Genomic DNA, 10,981 nt, shown 5'->3' with positions numbered 1-10,981 from the left:
TTCCAGTAACTTGTGTGAGAGGCACGACTTCAATCCATTTTGTAAAATACTCTATGGCAGTGATAATGAATTTATGACCACTGGTAGAAGGAGGGTGAATCTTGCCTATGAGATCGAGTCCCCACTGACAAAAGGGCCAAGGAGACGCAAGTGGTTGAAGTTCTTGTGCTAGCACATGTATGAGGTCTCCATGAATTTGACATTGCTTACATTTCTTGACAAACTGATATGAGTCTTTCTCCATATTGGGCCAGTAATATCCAATCCTGATGAGTTTCTTGGCCAAGGTAGGACCACTAGCATGTGGACCATATATCCCTTCATGCACTTCCCGTAACACAATCTGAGCTTCGTCACTCTCTAAACATCTAAGAAGAGTGCCATCTAAACCTTGCCGGTATAGGATATCAGCTAAAATGACATATCGAGAGGATTGGCGAATGAAAGTGCGACGTTGGTTATTTGATAGATCAGGAGGTAAAGTATTGTCTCGTAGGTATGTGAAAATGGAACCATATAACTGGGATTCGGGACTGACAACGCATATCATATTAGTAGGCATGATCTCATATGAAGGGACCAAAAGGTTATCCACCAAGAACTCATTGCAGGTCTCGTTTGGAGGTAGATCGATCAATGAAGCAATTGTAGCCATGGCATCTGCGGCGCGATTCTGCTCTCTTGGTATCTGCTCAAAGTCTATCTTTGTGAAATGTTGTTTCAGACCATCCACCATTTGTTTATAAGGCATTAACTTTTCATCTTTTGTTTGATAATCACCAGTTGCTTGACGAATAACAAGTTGGGAGTCCCCAAAAACACGAAGTTCCTGGATCTTCCATTGAACTGCAATTCGTAATCCTGTTGTTAATGCCTCATACTCCGCTATATTGTTAGTGCAAGGAAATGATAAGCGGTATGATTTTGGTATAGAATCCCCTTGAGGAGTTATAAAGAGGATGCCAGCTCCTGCCCCATGCTGTGTAGATGAGCCATCAAAGTATAGTTGCCATGGCTTTGCATGTGACATTGTCAAAATGGATTCATCTGGAAATTCTGAACTTAGAGGAACATCATCTATCATGGGAGCATCTGCTAATTGATCTGCAATGGCTTGTCCTTTTATTGCTTTTCTGCCCACATACTCGATGTCGAATTCACTCAGTATCATTACCCATTTGGCCAGTCGCCCAGTAAGTGTTGCCTTATTGAGAAGATATTTCAATGGATCTATCCTTGCAACTAACTTTGTCTTATGAGTAAGCATGTAATGTCATAATTTCTGTGAAGCAAAGACCACAGTGAGGCATGCGCGCTCAATTGGTGTGTAGTTTAGCTCATATCCCACCAATGTGCGACTGATGTAATATACTGCTTTTTCCTTGCCTTCAGCAATTTGTTGCGCTAAGAGTGCCCCCAATGCTGTTGGAGTAGCTGAAATGCATAATAACAGTGGTTGATCTGGAACTGGTGGCATCAGAACTGGCGGATTTAGAAGATAATCTTTGAGTGTCTGGAAAACCTGTTGACAGTTGTCATCCCATTTGAATTTGATGTTTTTATGTAGTAGGTGCTGAAAAGGATTACACTTATCTGCTAGTTGTGCTATGAATCTTCGAATGGACTCGAGTCTGCCTTGTAAGGATCGAAGTTGACTGATATTTCTTGGTGGTTGCATTTCCAAGATAGCTTTGACTTTTGCTGGATCCGCTTCAATTCCTCTTTTGGATACAATGAATCCTAGGAGCTTCCCAGAGGTTACTCCAAAGACACATTTCTTAGGGTTTAATCTTACTTTGTATTTTTCCAACCGATCAAAGGCAACTGAAAGTATGTCCAAATGTGTATTTCTGTCTATTGATTTGACCAAGAGGTCGTCAACATAATCTTCCACAGTTACATGCATGAGATCATGAAAGATAGTAGTCATGGCTCTTTGATATGTAGCACCTGCATTCTTTAGCCCAAAAGGCATGACATTCCAGCAGAAAGTTCCCCATGGACAATTAAATGATGTTTTGTGTTGATCCTCGGGTGTGATTCTTATCTGATTATAACCAGAGAATCCATCCATTAATGATAGCATTTCATGACCTGTTGTGAGATCAACAATCAAGTCAATGTTTGGTAATGGGAAGTCATCCTTTGGACAAGCTTTGTTGATGTCTCTGAAATCTATGCAAATTCTGATGCTGCGATCTGGTTTACTGACAGGTACCAAGTTGGAGATCCATTCAGGATAATCAATTGGGCGTATGAATCCGACATCGAGTAATTTCTCAAGTTCTGCTTTGATTAGTAATGCCACTTGCGGATGCATTTTTCTTAATTTCTGTTTTACTGGTTTTGCCCCCGGTTTGACTGTCAGATGATGCATTACCAAATCCGGATCCAATCTAGGCATATCAGCGTATGACCAGGCGAAGTTGATTTGTCGCTTTTTGAAGAAACTTATGAATTTTGACCTTTCAGACTCTGTCAATGATTGAGCTAAGAATATGTTGTGTGGAACCTCTTCTGTACCGATGTTTGTTTTGATAGTCTCCTCTACCAACATGGATGATTTTTCCTCATATGATGCTGGGAGAATGTCGAGCCTTCCATCTTCGGGCGCCTCAGAGAGGTTTTCACCCTCAGATACGTCCTTTCTTTTTACTTTTTTGGGGTCAGGTAGTGCCACAATGTGGTTTTCACCATAAGACCCTTGATTTGTTCTTATTTTCACATTTTTGCGACTGGAAGGTCCAACACCCTCACCAAAATATGCCATGCTATTGAGTTCTATGGTGTATCCTGCTTTATGATCTCTAGGGTGAAGATCATCTCATATGCCCAGATAGTCAATAAAAGCTTCATCGTTTTGGAATGTATCCAACTGTGCAGGTCCTTCATGATCCCAGTCAATGAGTTGGTGGTGAACAAGGGGAAGGCCATTAATGTCTTCAAAGTTAGCGGCGCTAAGAGTGAATATGTGGTTATATTTGGGTATGTCAAGGTAATTATCGAGGTCATCGATGGCACTCTCCTCATCAATCTCGATCACGAGCGAATCCAAATTATCGTCACTCGTAGCGCATTCCGGAACAAGTGTTCTCATCCTATGTGATTTCAACCTAGAACCTTGAGACAAGGACTGTGTAGACTCCTCATGGGTTGTTTCTTGACCCACTCTGAATTTTTTATAAAACTCCTCGTCTTCTGTGGGTTCACCTAGCTCTCTAAATGTCTCGGTGAGCTTGTAGTCACTGGAAGACTTGTCGAAACCCCATTCCCATTCATTGGAATCTGTGGAATAGTGATTCTCTTGTTGAATTTTGGCAGCTTTGATTTGTAAGGTTTCTTCTATCCTTTGGGTGTGGACCTTGGAAGTTAAGAAACCAAGTCCTTTCGAGCGTTCCTTCTTGAAAGTCAATTTAGGTTGTAAAGGTTCAATGATGCCTTCCTTTCGTAATCCCAGAGGGCTTTTTCCATCATACCCAAATTTTTGTAGAATTTTGAAGCCTTTGCCATATTTCTCACATGGTAGATTGATGTGGTCTTGTGTTTCTTCTTCATTGTCTCTAAAAAGCATTTGGTATAAATCTTCCTCTTCTAGTTCACCCCATCTTTGAAAGGTAGTAGGGTCCCATTTGAGCGTCATGATGGAGATTTGCTTGTTAGGATGTGGTCTTCCATATTCTTTTGGGGAACTCATGACTTGTCTTAAGTACATGGTCTGATTGAAAGTATATTCCCCCATGCCTTTGTCCCTAAACTTGCCTTTAAGCTCACCTTGTTTTGATGTCGAAGGTTTTAATGACTCAGGATCAATGTATGTCGACGAAGGAATAGCGTCCCGATTACTAGGAATGATGGTCTCAGTCTTTGATTTCAGGTTATTGCAATATATGAATGGATTAGGATCACCGTTAACTGTTACTTCCACTCCATTATGAGGAAACTTAATGCATTGGTGATATGTGGATGGGACTGCCCTCATTTCATGGATCCAAGGGCGTCCTAACAATATGTTATAAGTAAGATTTAAATCCAAGACTTGACAGACCACATCCTTTGTAACTGGCCCAACTCTGAGAGGTAAGATGACTGTACCCTTGGATGAACGCTCTTCATCATCATATGCCTTAATAATGATCTTGTTTGTAGAATTCACAGCTTTATCAGAATATCCCAATTGTGTGATAGTGCTTAATGTGCAAATGTTTAGACCTGCTCCTCCATCTATCAGGACTCGTTTTATTCGATGTTTGTGTATGAAGGCTTCAATGTGTAATGGCGCATTATGCGGCTGACTTACAGAGGCGTCATCAGCTTCTGTGAATGTAAGGGAGTGTGGAATGGAAAGGTATCCCACCATGGCTTGAAACTGGTCCACGTTTAGATCAGTAGGGACAATAGTATCTCTCAAGATTTTGTCAAGAATGGCTTTATGTGCGGGAGATATGCGTAATAGTTCAAGAATTGAAATGAGCGCGGGCGTCTTCCCTAACTGTTCTACAAGGTCATACTCAGGTTTGGTTGATGAAGAAGCTGTGTTTTTAGTTGGAGCACCTTGCAAAGTGATTTTACCTCGACGGGTTGTAACATGACATTCAAAGGTAGGTTCGGAAGAAGATCCAACACCTTTTAGGACAATCCTGGGTCTCTGAGTAGAATTCTCAGACGCTTTGTCCTTGATGATAATAGTAGAGACGTAATTGTCCATCGAGATGTGATTGATAGTTGAATCATAGTTATAGGATGCTCTGGTATAGTTGGTTTGATCCTCTGTGGCTTTAGCTTTTCCCTTGTCATGTTTTGGGAATGGTTCCTTAAACATCTCATGTTCTTGATTGGAGGAATGTCCCTCAATCTCAATGTCACCTCTATCAATGAGATCCTGTATTATGTTCTTCAATCGATGACAATTTCCTGTCTTATGACCCTTGCTCTTATGAAATTCACAATACTCATCATCGTTCCACCAATTTGGTTTAACCTTTGGTTCATATGGAGGAAAATCTAGAACTATGATTACCTTGTTTGCCACTAGCTTCTTGAAGACTGACTCAAGTGGTTCTCCCAATGGGGTGTACTTCCTTCGTGATCTGGAAGTTGTTTGAGTATTCACTTGATTGTTTGTAGAACTTGATCCAGAAAAAATGAATTTGGGTCGCATTGTGTTGGCATCAACAACACCATCATTGACTGTGTTCTTGTTTTTATTCCAAAATCTTGGCTTGTCTTTTCCTTTAAAGTCATCTTTGTTTTCCTTGAATATCTTAATGACTCCTTGTTCAATTAGGACCTTTTCTGTCGCTAAGCCTTTTTCAATAACATCTTTGAAGGTGGACAAACAAGCTTTTCTTAGATCATAGCCAATGTCTTTGTTAACATTTTGTGTGAACATCTCTACCATTTGTTTTTGTGGAATTTCACAAGAGCATCTGTTGGCTAGATTTCTCCATCTTTGTAAAAATGATGCAAAAGATTCTCCGTCTTTTTGCTTAGTATTGCACAAAGTAGTGACTGATATGTCTGTCTCTATGTTGTAGGAGAAATGTTGAATAAATGCCTCTGCTAAGTCACCCCATGACTTAATTCCAAGTGGAAGTTGGGAGAACCATTCCATAGCTTGATCACCTAAGCTTTGTGGGAATAATCTTATCAAATATGTCTCTTCTGCTGCTACCTCAATGCAAGCTGTGAAAAATTGTCTTATGTGTGTCTTAGGATCCCCTTTTCCTCTATACTTATCAAATTTAGGCGTCACAAAGTGTGTAGGAAAAGGAGGCATTGGAATGCTCTTGTCAAATGGATAAGGACATATGTCTCTCATTGTGTATGTTGGCTTCGGTGTATTTATGTCCTCCATTTTCTTTTGTAAGTCCCTGATTTGTTGCTCCAAATTGCTCTTAGGTGGAGATCGACTTCTTGGACCATACCCCATGCTTGAGGCGCCAATTGGAGGAGGAGCATGTTGCATATATGGATGATATTGATCATACACATGTTCATATGGAGGAGGTCTATAGTGATACTGCGTATATGGACCACTTGGTATAGATTCATGTTGAGGAACACCATATCTATTTTGCGCATGTATACCATATTCTACAAGCGTGTCATGTTCCATTGTGTTGCCCCCAAATTTGACATGAGGTTTCCTTGTGTCCAAATTTTGAGCTTGTCTTGGAATATCCCATTGCTTTTGTGGTTGGTCCTTAGCATTGATATGTGATTGAGCATATTTTTCTCCATAAAATTTCCATAATGGTCTACAAAGGTAAGTATCATATGTTTGACCATGTGTATGTGGGACCACTGGTTTTTGAAGCAAAGCTGATGGTGATTCAGGTACCATGTGTGGTCCTCTATTTCCTCCACTATTAGGTCTCCTTTGATCCATGTTGGAGTGAGGTTGTTGCAAAGGTCTATGTTCCATTATCTGAGACATGTCAAAATCATGAGGTATCTTGGCTCCACTTTGTGCCATCATTTGTAAGAAGTATTGTCTATCCCTCCTCATTATTTCCTCAACCAATCGATTGAAATGGGGATTCATAATGGATTCTTCCACATCTACTGAATGTACTGAAAAGTTGTCCACATTGTCATTGTGTGTAGCATTGTTGTTTATAGTATCCATGTTCTCAACATTTGGAATGTTTCTATGAGCATCCATGTCAGGTAATGTAGTATGATCAGAATTGAAAAAGATATCATTGTCATACTCATAAGAACTTGTGTTTGCGGACTCTTGAGCCTCTTTAGTTTCTCTCCTAGATTTTTGAAGACGGGTTTCAACCATGAACTAGGTATTGACCAAGATGTGAGAGACTAGATGAAAAATGGAAAGAGTATGGAAGACCAAGAGTTGAATGGAATGTAAATGAGTCTGAAGTGTACTTGCAATGTCCAAAGTGTAAGACCAAGTATGTATGTAGTAGAGTAGGTGTGACTTCCAAAGAGAGGATAGTTTCTCTTGATGAGATAAGTTGACCTTGACTCTAAGTAAAACCAAATGAGACCCAAAGGTAAGAAACCTTGATGAGGGACCACTTAGCAAAGTGTTGTTGTATGTAGTGTGTTGACAAAGTATGATGAGGACAAGCAAGTGACCTTTTGACTCAAGTTTAGACAAATGTGAATGTAATGTAAGGTGTAAAGCAATGATGGATTTTGTGAGACCCAAAGATAGGTTGAATGCTAAATGAAACCCTGGAGAAATGACCTAGGAAGCTCAAGAAATCCGAAACTGACTGTGTTTGTTTGCTGGACTGTAAATGTATATGGTGAAAATGGATAACAATAATAACAATATTGAAAGGCTAAATGAATTCAACCACAAAACCCTAGCCTAACAACAACAAAGATCCACCATAACATATGAAGATTACCTAAGACAATGCAAATCACATGAAATCACAAAGATTATACCATCACATGTCCAATAGGGTTTTGATCTCCATTCTTCGTCTCTCCATTGATCTTGCTTGATATATTTGCTCTCAGATTTTATATGCACAAGAGCTCAACAAAGAACGGAATGTGGTTGCAAGTAGGATCGTAGTGTAGTCAATTGATCAAGTAGTTAGCTCATTCGCTCATTAGGGTTTGATAATGAAGGAAGCATCTCCTTATATAGAAGACACAATAAGAAATGGAGGGATAAGATTGAGAGGTGTAAAAGGAGGTCGGCTATGATTAGAGGGTAGGTAAAAGAAATAATAAAATAATGAAAGGGGGAGGTAGTGTATGAATTAAGAGATGAATGACATGTGTCATGGGTAGAAAAGGCTAATGAATTAATTAAATAAATAAAAATTTATTTAATTAATAGAAGAAGTGGGATAATTAAATAAATAAGATATTTATTTAATTTAGGAAAAGGATAATTTAAATAAATAAATGTATTTATTTAAATGAGAAATAAGGCTAGAAGAGGATAAATGAATTAATTAAATAAATAAAGATTTATTTAATTAATAGAAGAAATAGGCTTAGATAATTAAATAAATAAAATATTTATTTAATTAAACTGGACAATTTTAGGTGTCTACAATATCGAATAAATTTTATTTTAAAAAAATGTTGTTGACTATAACAAAAACTTTGTTAAAGATTACACAAGAAATTCCACAATTCATCTTTTAAATTTTTAAAAAATACATTTATAATATACATTAAAAATCTCAAAAACCACTGGTTCAAATCATCTTAAAATTCTTATTGGTTTGGTTTCTATGGGTGATAAAAAGTGAAAATGTGATTAAAAAAATGTTGATTTTAGTATCCCACTTTACCAAAAAAGAGGCACACTCTATTGTGGTTTGACCCCTATTTGTCAAAGCAAAGAAAGATATAGTTGATTATCACTTAACTACCAATATTTCCTTGTAAATTTATGATTTCTAAGGTTAAAATTTCATTAAACATTCCATATCCAATTTGGCAAGGCAAATCCCAACACTAGTAAAGGTTTAATAAGTTCATGAGAATCAATAATGATTCATTCAAACATTAATATAACATATTAGTTGACATTGTTATCACTCATATATACACCCTAGAGGTAGATAAGTACTCTACCTAGATATATGTTGAAACATGGGATGATCTCTTAGAGTGTGGGTTGTAGTGCCTTGAGATCAACTTCCAAAGAGGGTTGGTTCCCTTGGTGCTCATCTAATCTATCTTACATTTAGTTGTCGTTGAGTAAAGGAAAAGAGAAATGCCTTGAAAATGAAACCTAAGATTTAGTAAGGTGATGCACTAGTATGTTTTACGTTTATGCTTCTATTTTAATGTGCATATGCTTAGTGATTCAACTATTTCTTAAAACACAACTCAAAGATTTTCACATGCCCATTCATGAGTGCTTCATAGAAAGGTAAAAGTGTTCACAATTTAAGAAGAAAAATGAAGTTTTCAAAACTAGTTTTTTTAACAATCATACACCCTACAACCTACAAGGAAAATATGGTTTTTATTAAAAGGCACAAGAATGGGACATAAATTAGATTTTTTGCATGCAAACATAGTTATATTCATCAATAATTATTTTAGCACACAGTCAACATATTTTGAGAAGGGAAGATCACTTAGTTTTATTGAGAAAAGTTGTTCTTACAAAAAAATAAGACTTGAAAATGTCATGTATTCATTGAAAAAGAAATATGTGTACATCAAATTTTTAGTCATAGGATTGAACTTTCTAAGTTAGCATGCAAGAATAAGATTAAAAAGAACCTTGTTTTAGGTTACAATGTTGTTTCAAAAACATGCAATAACTCTTGAAATCATACCCTAAGGCATCTCTTTATGGTGTACAACTTTATATCTATCAACATAATAGTTTGAGGCATAAATGATAGAAGTTGTATTGCTTGGTTGAGTCAAACTTTTCTTGGGTGTAGGAAAACTACTCCTCCTTCTAGGCACAACCGTATTTTTCCTATTGCCTTCCTATCAATAACTTCCCATTGTGATTCTATGATTGTATTTGGCTTCTTAGCTATTCCACCCAATGGTAAATAAAGATCCTTCTGATATAGATAATCTTCCATTTACATCTCTCATAGTTGATAGTTTTGGATGTTAAACTTCTTAACTGCAAGCTTTCCTTATTCTGCCATTTCTTCCACTTGAATACAACAAATCCTTCAAATGACAAAAAAAAATATGCTACTTTGATACCAGTTGTTAGGGTTTTAAAGGCAAATTGGAGTAATAAACAATATTATATATAATGCAAAAAATTGAGGCACAAATAACAAATTATAATAACAAAAACATTCAACGTAGTTCACCCAAAGTGGGCTACATCCACCAGAGAAAGAATCATCTACTTATTTTCTATTATCCAACAAAGAGAAAATTACAATATGATATTCGACTCTAATACAATACCCTCATAAAATAGGGTTGCCTTCTAGGGAAAACAAAGCACACAAAATATCCACTATTAGATCTATGACCTAATGACAAATGATTAAGATTTACAATGACAAATTATACATAAAATGTGGCTTGTGGGGTGTTGCCCCTGAAATCCCTTGCTAGTGCACATAGCCCCTGAACCCTACAAGGGGGGTACCTCCCTACAACCCCTTGCACTCACGAATAAACACTAATTGATATACAGGAAAACATGGCTCAAAAAGACCAAAATTTAAGCATAGTGCATGATCAGTCACCACATACCAACAACTTGTGCCTTTAGGAACTATAGCTAGTCAATCCCAATATAACAAGTCCCACTTTTTGGCCAAAGTACTTGACATTGAAATCAACATTTTCAACTAAATCTTCATTTCTTGACACCTATAATAGCTAAATTATTAAGAATTTGAAGATGATGCAAACTACTGAATTGTGGAATTTTGTCTATAAATTCTAAATATATTTAAATATAATTATGAAATTTTTCATGTAACTTTTAATAACTTGTTTTTTTATAGTAAACAACATTTTTCAAAAGTGACGTCTATGTTATAACACATAACTTTTTTTTTATATAAAATAACACAATATCTAATATATTGTCCTAAACTCCTTTTTTGTCGCCCCCTCCCAATACACAATCTGAATTAAAAGCCCCCCTATTTTCACCAAATATTGCATTTTTTCTTAGCCCAAATTAAAACCCCCCTTTTTTCACCGATAGGCAATTTATTGTACCCTCATTTTTGGGATATTAAACCTCCCAATATGAATTCACGTGATATAATATTGCCTAGTCAGTGAAGCCCCTGTGATATAATATTTCCATTTTGTTACACGACATTTTGTCACAATATTTTAAATTAAGTTTTGAAGTCAAAAAATTATAATTTAGGTGTAGGTGTATGTCAAAATCCATAAATTATTTTGTATGTATCAAAATTCATTCATTTATTTTTGTTGGAAGAAAGACATCAATACCTAATGCATAGATATTTTAAAGATTTTTTTCACTAATTTATTATTTTTTCACATGTGTAGAACAAAAAACTTGATG

The sequence above is a fragment of the Cryptomeria japonica genome, chromosome 10 (genome assembly GCF_030272615.1).
Source record: "Cryptomeria japonica chromosome 10, Sugi_1.0, whole genome shotgun sequence".
Lineage (NCBI taxonomy): Eukaryota > Viridiplantae > Streptophyta > Pinopsida > Cupressales > Cupressaceae > Cryptomeria > Cryptomeria japonica.
The sequence above is the reverse complement of the archived record's forward strand: the minus strand, read 5'-3'. Positions refer to the sequence as shown.